This window comes from Falco punctatus (genome assembly GCF_963210335.1).
Source record: "Falco punctatus genome assembly, chromosome: 3".
In the NCBI taxonomy this organism is placed as follows: Eukaryota; Metazoa; Chordata; class Aves; order Falconiformes; family Falconidae; genus Falco; species Falco punctatus.
In genome coordinates, this window is record NC_137582.1 from 25844302 (window position 1) to 25853774 (window position 9473).

Here is a 9473-nt window from a genome sequence, read left to right on the forward strand (position 1 = left end):
AATAATTGTCACTTCCTTGTTTAGAAACCACTAATTTAAAACATGTGTGCGTTGACCTAACCTCACTAGTGCACCCTTTTCTAATGTGGGGAGAGAAGAGGGAGAGAGTTTCAAGCTGTTATCTTTTCTACAAGAAAACTAACCTTTTGTTCTCTGGTTCTAACTTTCTGCCTCACAGAGTCACTTTGCTCAGAAGCATGTTTCACACTGGCTTCTGTTTTGCAGCACTTGCCATAAAAAGCCGCTTTAGGAGAGTGGAATGGGAGGACAGAGGCACAAGACGCTGTATGTAGTAAGCCCATTTCTCCCAGGTATACCACTGACAGTCATTTACATTCCTAGAGTGCTGCACTCTTCCAGACATGAAGAATACACAGGTATCTTTTGAGTCAAAACAACACTACCTTAGTTTAGGGCAACAACTAAACTAAGAAATATTTAATGAGTCAGAATGTGGGTACCTCATCTCAAGCTTTGCACTAAATGCCAGCAAGGAACTGACTTTGAACTGGGCATACAAGAAGATTTCCCAGGACATACTAGGATCTCCTGTCCATACCGTTGGAGAATGATTGCCTTGAGGTTATAACATGGTTGTAGAAAGCAAGCAGCCATAGAAACCTGTAATTACAAGGGACCTCAAGCAACACACACAACAGAAATGAAACATTTCAAAGATAAACAGACCCAAATGGCCTTCTTGCTTTGCACATAAAGCACCCCCAAGTTTTTGTTTTGTTCATGAACCAGATATGAAATCATTATTGCCATTTAATAGCACCTCCTATGTTCACAAGAGACATGTGAAAATTAGTTGTTTACATATTAGAAACTGAGAATTTAAACTTGCCCATTTACATCTGTAAAATCAAAGGTAATTTCACTTCCGATAATGATGTTACATCAAGGATAAACAAGCAATGACAGCAGTAATGATTAAAATAGTATATTCCTAAGGTTGCTTACATCATGTAGCAGTGTTTACTTTGAAGTACGTTGTTTATCTGTACTGAAAAATGTTAAACCCTGTCTTCAAACAATTTAATTTAGATCCTCAATCAAGTGCTGGTGTGCAGTCTTTAGGAAAAGAGTAAGACACTTAGTGAATGTTTATGTAAAAAAATCACTGTTTACATTTCAGCTTCCCCTCAGAATCTGTAGTGTAATGTTTATAGAAAGCAGCCAGCAGAGTTGTATAATTTGATTATAATGAACAATATCATTTTAATTAATTATTACAACTTTCTCTCGTATCACCATTGTGGAAATTTGAGATAAAGGAGGTCTTGTATAATCACAGGTTATGGACTTCTTTCATTTAATCTTTTTTTTCTTTTTTCTTTTTTTTTGTAGAAACTTCCTATAACACAATAGAAATCCCAGTTTTGGTAAGTCATTAAGTTTGAAATCAACATCATTGCATTTATATTAGCTAAGATCACATTTAACCATTCAGTTGAAACAAGGTTATTTTCCAGACCATCTTAGTCTTATGCTTGCTAGAAAGGATGTCATGAGGACATTAATACAGTCCCTTAGGAAGAATTCTGCTTTCTGACCAAAAGAAAGGTGTCCAGGAAGGATATAGCATTCACTGTGGTTGCAGTGATGAAAGAAGCATACTCCAAGGCTACAAAGAGCTCCTCTCCCACAGTGAGGAAATGTGATGCTTTGCTCTGCTACTTCTTGTCCTCTACTGGCAGCAGATATCCCTGAGGACGCTGCCAAGATCTACTCTTCCTGGTGATATCAATGCTGTTCTCCGTGCAGAGCCCCTGCCTATGGCAGTGATACACGATGGGTGCATTGCACACCCCTGGTCCACTGACTACTCTGGGAAAATATCAGAGCGCACCACAGATTCCTCCCTGTCCACATCCCCAGGTTGTCTTTAAAAGGAAACTAATGTATATAGGAAGATGATAACCACATAGAACTCATCCTGAAGCCGAGTAAGAATGAAGGGGATCCTGGTAACAAAACAATCAGAACTGGGGAGTAAGATGTGAACCACATCCTCCTGCTCTGCAAGGACACAACACGTTCCCCAGGTGCAGTCCACCTTCTTTATGCATTTGATTCTGCCCTGAGCAATGCAGCATGCAGATAATATGCATTCCAGCATGAATTAATATTTCAGAATACTCTTCTTAACTATGATTTAGAAAAATATATATTCAGCTGGTCCCTCAAGGCAGCTTTAAAGAGCAAAACCCACCCAAGGTCATAGAATCATAGAATGGTTTGGGTTGGAAGGGACCTTAAAGACCATCTAGTTTCAACTTCCCTGCTATAGGCAGGGACACCTTCCAGCAGACCAGGTTGCTCAAAGCTCTATCCAGCCTGGCCTTGATAGATGGTGCATCCGCAGATTCTCTGGGTGACCTGTTCCAGGGGCTCACCATCCTCACAGTAAATGATTTCTTCCTAATACACTTATAAGAAAAGTCCTCAGTCCTACTTCTGAATTTATGTTATAACCAATATCTTCCCTTGATACACTCTCGATGTTAGTGTCACAGCTAAGACCTCCTGACAGTGTGCACAGCTAATCTCCTATCCCTGGAAGTGCTAGAGACAGCAATCCCAGACACATGACCATGTATAGGACCACAGCACCACAGAAACTTTCACCTTGGGAGGAACAGGGGATCATACTCCAGCCTCTTCCTCTCTCCCACAACATACCACTGTAGTGTCACCATCTTCCTCCCAGCCCCCTTCACACACAAACACACTAGCCTTTTTCTCTCCTTCACTCTGTTTTTCTGCCCATGACTCTGCACTCACTCCATGGGGCAGTCCCAGAAGCCCACTCCAGGAGAGGCAGTGGGAGCCCAGCCAGACATGCCAGGTTGCAACCTCAGCTGCAGTACTGAGCCAGACCCGCAAAGCTAGCAGCTGAGGTTGTCTAGCTCCCACCATCCACCACGAATAAACAGGTGCTTCAGCTCCCAGGACCAGGAGTGAGGCCCAATTACCTCACCTGCTGCTACTGTCTAACCTCTCCTCCCTTCGTTCCTCCATGTTTTTTATCAGAGAAAAAAAAGACTAAAAACAACCCTGTGCTTCAGAGTGATTAACAGAAATCATCAGCAGAAACAGCTTATTCTTCTCTACTAATCAATATGCTTTCCAGATGAAGAGCCCTTGAACCAACATCTCTGACAATAAAGACTCAGGAGACACCCGGATAGATTTGCTTTGCACAATCAGGCAGCTTCCTAACCTTACAGCTTCAAAATCCCCTTATATTTTATACTTTGTCTCGTTTCAGTTTGTTGTGTTTTTTCCTCCTGTACAGTGTAATCACTTTTTTTTAGTGTTTGGCATGAATGTTCAAGTCTATTTACCATGGGAATTAGCAAGCCAAGGTCTCTGTACTCAAATATCTGTGTTACGTGTGAAAGTTTTACAACTATATGATCAGATTAACACCTTCCCTGGGTCCATTTACTCTTTCAAAATTAATACCACAGAGTTTGTTTCCATAACAATTTCACATGTTTATAAATATACCATTTTAGTCCATCCATCTAAAGGAGATATTTTGTCCCCACTTTTTTCTACCCAGAGAGTTCCATTTTCTGAATAAGGTAGATGATGTTTCCTCAAAGAGATTTTCCATGGAAAAATATGTATACATTTAAAACTAAGCCTGTGGTTTTCTGGATTAGTCTCTATAGAACCGCAAAAAATTAGACGTGGTATCAGAACTAGTTCAAAATAATTTGATTAAATTAGGAAGAAAAAGTACAGAAAACAACCTTTAGTGAGATTAAGTCAGAAGAAGGAAAGCACTGTTGATGTGACGTATCTGTCTTCACCAGCTCCCCTTAGTGTCTGATCTCAGCATATTGATATATATGTTATTTGTGTGCATGGCTGGGGTCAAAGAAAGAAATTACCTTCTTCTGCATCTCGATACAACTGGAGAGAAAATTTCCAGTACTGAGGTCAACTTCTCCTTACCCCACAAAAGGCAAGAACCAGTGGAAGCAGAGTAGCTGACTGATATAGTGAGAAATTAAATTAAACATTTTTTTAAAAAAAATTAAAAGGATAAATTAACTGGGTTTGTTCCACCTTCTTAGGAGAAAGAAATGCCTAAACTCTACAGTGCCAACAAGAGAAGTGAATTAATTTTATTTATGGATGTATCCTTGACTAGGCCACTGAGAACTATTCTATGGTTACATGGCAAAAGGCACTAGGAAACCACCCTAGATTCAGTGAAAAGCTGAAATTCAGGAAATTTTCACAGCTTTTCTGATTACACTGCAGCCAAGTAAGCTGGCTTGCTTGTAACCTGATGTGAATTTTTTCTCAGGGTCCTTGATTATCATGTGTAGAATCGATCTCTATCAAATGCAACTCTCATACACCTGCTCTGGCTTTGAGAGAATGATTGATGGGGTAGCTATCCAGAAAAAATATTGGTTAGTACTTGACTCATAGCTTTCACTGGCTAATAGTACTGCTCACACAGACCTGATTCTCACTTGCTCTCCTCAGTCTCTCTAGTTGATCTTTGGAGGGATGATGAAATACAAGATGTTCCTTGCACCCTCTGTCTCAATGAAACAGTCAGCAGGTCAAGTTGCCTTTTTCCTGCCTCCTACAATACAGCTGCAGGTTTTTATCATAAAACAAAGCAAAATACAATACATCACCACTGGAAAAAAAAAAAAAAAAAAAAGAAAAAAAAAGAAAATAATAATAAAAAAAACCAAACCCAAAACTAAAACCACAAAAATACTACAAAACCCACAATCAATCATACTGAAGGCTCAATGTATGTCGTTACCTTGTTATAAAAGTCTTAGCACCTTACATTTCAACAGCTCCTTCACAGCAAGTCCCCTGTGTACAACTTATTTCTTGAAAGCTCAGATACAATTTTTTACATTCCTTTAGACTGGGCCTCACTCTACAAGTGAAAGAGCTCATTTACACATCCTCTAACAGGTCAGAAGCAGTAGGTCTGCGGAAATGTATTCATCCTAGCTCATCCATAGAAAGAGAAAAAGCTTACTGCAGAACCGTGTAACAAAGCATTGGCATAGAGGGAAGATATATTGTCTGATACACACTTCCTTCAGAGAATTTTTCAGCAAGTTCCTTTAGAAACTACTAGAAACAGGTTTTGTAAACATGTCTTTTTAAGATGTTATAGTGTTGACTTTCACGCACACAAAGAAAAAAACGTATTGTTGTTTATCCATGAAAAATTGATTTTTAGAAATACTTTAGTATATCAGATTTTTTATGTTTCTTGAGCATTTTAGTTATTCCAGGATTTAATTATTTTTCACTGTTGGTTTATGAAACAGTAAGAATGTGATCTCCATTTCTGTACTGCATTATTTACATCAAAATGCTTGCTTTGTGACTTTGGGAAAGTAATTCTGACTAGTAACAGATGAGTAACAGTTAAGTAAGATTCCTCACTAACAATGCCCAAAATCTTACTGAAATAAAGGTATCTTCATGTTTACTTAGTTTCTCTAAGGATATTTTCCACCATTATAGAGAGAAATTACATTGATTCAACGATCTCAGGGTTGAGTAAGGGGTATTACAGGAAACTACTGAAAAGTGGGTGGGAAAATATTGAAAATTGTATTTAGCATATAGATAATTATGATTTACGATCTAAATATTTCAGTTTAGACAAAAATAATGGGGAAAACAAAGCAAAAGTTTAACCAACAGTTCTGCAGAAACAATAACGCACATTATGGTGAAAGACAACCTGAATATGACAATATCACATTTTTCCTTCCAAAAAAACTGTAACAGCTGGAGAGACTCCAGAGGAGAGTGAAAAAAAGACAAGAATCTTGAAAAAGTCTTCACAGAGAAAGGGCTGAAAGAAATATGGAAGAGGAGGATGGAGAAAGGAGTAAGAACATAGTAGTCTTCCAGTATGCACATCGTTGTTACAAGAGAAACAATTATTTCATTGGAGGTTCTGTTATTAGCTATGTCCACAACAGACAGGAAAAGAAGATGGAGCCAGTAAGATCAAAGAAGTTATTCAAAAAGCTTTTCTAATGTTTACTATAACAAAATATCAGAGTAGCTTGCCTGGAGGGAGGCTTAAGAGAGCCCATTACTAGAGACGTTAAGGGCTGGTTATAGAAATATCTGTCAGGAGGGACACAGGTAGACCTGAATGTTCTACAGGGGGTTCTGGACAGGCTGGATCAATGGGCTGAGGCCAGTTGTATGAGGTTCAACCAGGCTCAGTGCCGAGTCCTGCACCTGGGTCACACCAACCCCACGCAGCGCTGCAGGCTGGGGGAAGAGCGGCTGGGAAGCTGCCTGGGGGAAAGGACCTGGGGGTGCTGGCTGACAGCCAGATGAACATGAGCCAGCAGTGTGCCCAGGTGGCCAAGAAGGCCAACAGCATCCTGGCTTGTATCAGAAACAGTGAGACCAGCAGGACTGGGGAAGTGCTTGTCCCCCTGTACTCAGCACTGGTGAGACTGCACCTCAAATACTGTGTTCAGTTTCAGGCCCCTCACTACAAGAGGGGTGTAGAGGTGCTGGAGCGTATCCAGAGAAGGGCAACTGAGCTGGTGAAGGGTCTGGAGCACAAGTGTTATGAGGGGCAGCTGAGGGAACTGGGGTTGTTTAGTCTGGAGAGGAGAAGGCTCAGGGGGGACCTTATCGCTCTCTACAACTACCTGAAAGGATGCTCTGGGCAGGTGGGAGTAGGTCTCTTCTCCCAGATAATGAGTGACAAGCCAAGAGGAAACAGCCTGAAGTTATACCAGAGGAGGTTTAGACAGGATATTAGGAAAAAATTCTTCACTGAGAGGGTTGTCAAGCACTAGAAGAGGCTCCCTAGATATGTGGTTGAGTCACCATCCCTGGAGGCAATTAAAAGACTTGTAGACATGATTTAGTATTGGACTTGGTAGAGTTAGATTGATGGTAAGACTCAATGATCTGAAAGGTCTTTTCTAACCTAAATGATTTTATGATTCTATGAATCTACCATGGTGGAAGAAATTTGCTCTAAATTCTGTGGTTTTATATTCCTTACCTGTAAAATGAATGCTGCTGACTTTCTATTACTGTGGTGTGATCTATGATAGAAAAGCAGTAGGGTAATATACAAGTGCTACAAAATGTGTATAGAATTAGAATTTTTCAGCTCAAGGCCAGTCATTACTGTTTGCTTTGACTCTTCATTAGCTCTGCTGGGGGGCAAGTTACCCTGTATTCTTTCATATCCTTCATGGATAGTTTTGAAAGCAGAAGAATAATTATCAAAATGACAAATAACAGAGCAAATAATACCTTGTGACCACTGAATACTCTTTCTCTTTGACAAGTATGCTGGTGCATGTGAATATGGGTATTGTTACAAGTTGAAGCCATTTATCTAAGTCTTGTGTAAAAAGAAACCAATTATCTATTGGAAGACAACAGGTTGCAAAACGGATGAAAGAAGCAACTGCTTAGAATTCTGCCCATTATTACAACCCACACTGAGGGCTCAGCCAGCTCCACCATAGGATATGCAGGCACTATTCAGCACATTAGCTAAACTTAAGTAAAGGTCACCAAAATTCATCATCTCATTAGGATGATCTTGGGCTGAGCTATATTTTCTCCCGCTAAGTTGCTGGTTTTGTCGAAAACATTGTGCACTCACAAACCTGTCACTTCACGGAAGCGCAGCATTCTTTTCATCATGTATTACAGCGCTAAGGTCAGCTCTGGTGCACTAAGCCAGAGGAAAATCTATCATTTCCATATCTGAGAGTCACAGTGAAGCATGTCATTTTTGGCTGCCTTTTTCTGATGTCTTCAGCCTTCTGTAAGACTCTTATTTCGATTTCTCTTATCAGCTCTTGTTTAGCTCATGTTTCTCTTGGTCTGAGATGCTCTTCACTCTGTCATTACCTCCACTGTCCTCCCACAGAATAGCCATTCCTGAGCAGCTTTTCATCTCTCTGTCTCTCTTTAACTTCAGCTGTTGGTAATTTATAAATGTGATAGCTGCTTTCAACAGAACTGAACTACTGGACATAGCACAACATGTGTTGGGGGACATCTACAGGCTGATTCCTGCCACAGAAAGTTAATGGAGATGTACTGCTAGGCAAATCAAGGATATCTCAGTTACACCTAGGTTATCTTCCTTTATTCTTCTAGTCGATTTAAAGTCAATCTTGAAAAATTATATCCTCACTCCAAACATACAAACAGTAAATCCTTTTTTCCATGACGTATAAGCAGTTTCTGGTAATTGCATATTACCATCAAAATAGCTAGAAGGTAATCATAGGATCTCAGAGCACTAAACATTTTTTAAATATTGATATGATGTAACAGTATAGCTCTTATTGTAACAGTATAGCTCTAAAGTCTGAATAAGAGCTACACTGCTTATTGTAACAGTATAGCTCTGAAGTCCGAAGATTTTTGATATTTGGATGTCATTTGGCAAAGTAAAAAAAAAAAAAAAAAAAAAAAAAAGAAGTTTAAATGCTCTCACCTCCAAAGCAAAATGTCTTATATACAGTGTTCTGATATCACAGCTGTGAGGTAAGCACTAGGTAAGTTTCTTACAAGGTAGTTGTTAAAGCTTTTTTTTTTTCCCTTGATTTTTTTTTGCTACAAAAAGCTGAACTAGTGAATGAAAGGAAGGTTTCCTTAAAACAGCAAGAATATAGGTAAATCTAGCTGAAAACTTAATTTCCCATACATATAATGAATATATTCTTAGCCTATGAGAATGTCATTAAGGCAGTGAGAATCAGATCTTCAAAGAAATGCAAGTGTTCAGCTTCTAGTGAACACAGAGATACTGAGGAAAAAAAAATAGGTATAATTAGCCTATAAGAAGATATATACTGGTATGCATACAGGGTATCATATTTAACTTTTGTATGAAAGCATATAATGAAACACAGAATTATAGACAACCTTGGGAGACTTCCACCTGGAAAAGTCCTGTAGCCTCCACGTTTCTTCAGTGGCAGTAATCACCTATCCACCAGTATGGTCTGCCTCATCTATAGCATAGCTTTGCTGGAACGAGCGTACAGCTGTCATTACAAAGTGTTTAGCTTACACGCACTCGAGTTCCCAAACACTTTGGTCACACGTCACTTCAGACATCACTTCTGAGAGCTCCCACAGCTGGGAGAGTGGGCAAGGCAATTTCCTAATTTAGGATCCTTGGCCATACCTTCCTAGTAGTTGAGCAGCTAAGAAGTCCTAAATAAAACAGGAGTCAATAAAGCAACACCCTCTTCCGCAAAGACTGTATTTGACCTGTGGATCCTAGTATTGTCCACTTAACTCTAGTTTACACTTAACAGCTAAGAATGTGTTTATAGAGGTAAAGGTTGTCTCATAATGAAATTTTCAATTAAAAAAATTAGTATGTTCGGTTTTAAGCGGACAGGAGGAACCCAAACTTGATATTATCCTGAAAACTTGTAACCAGG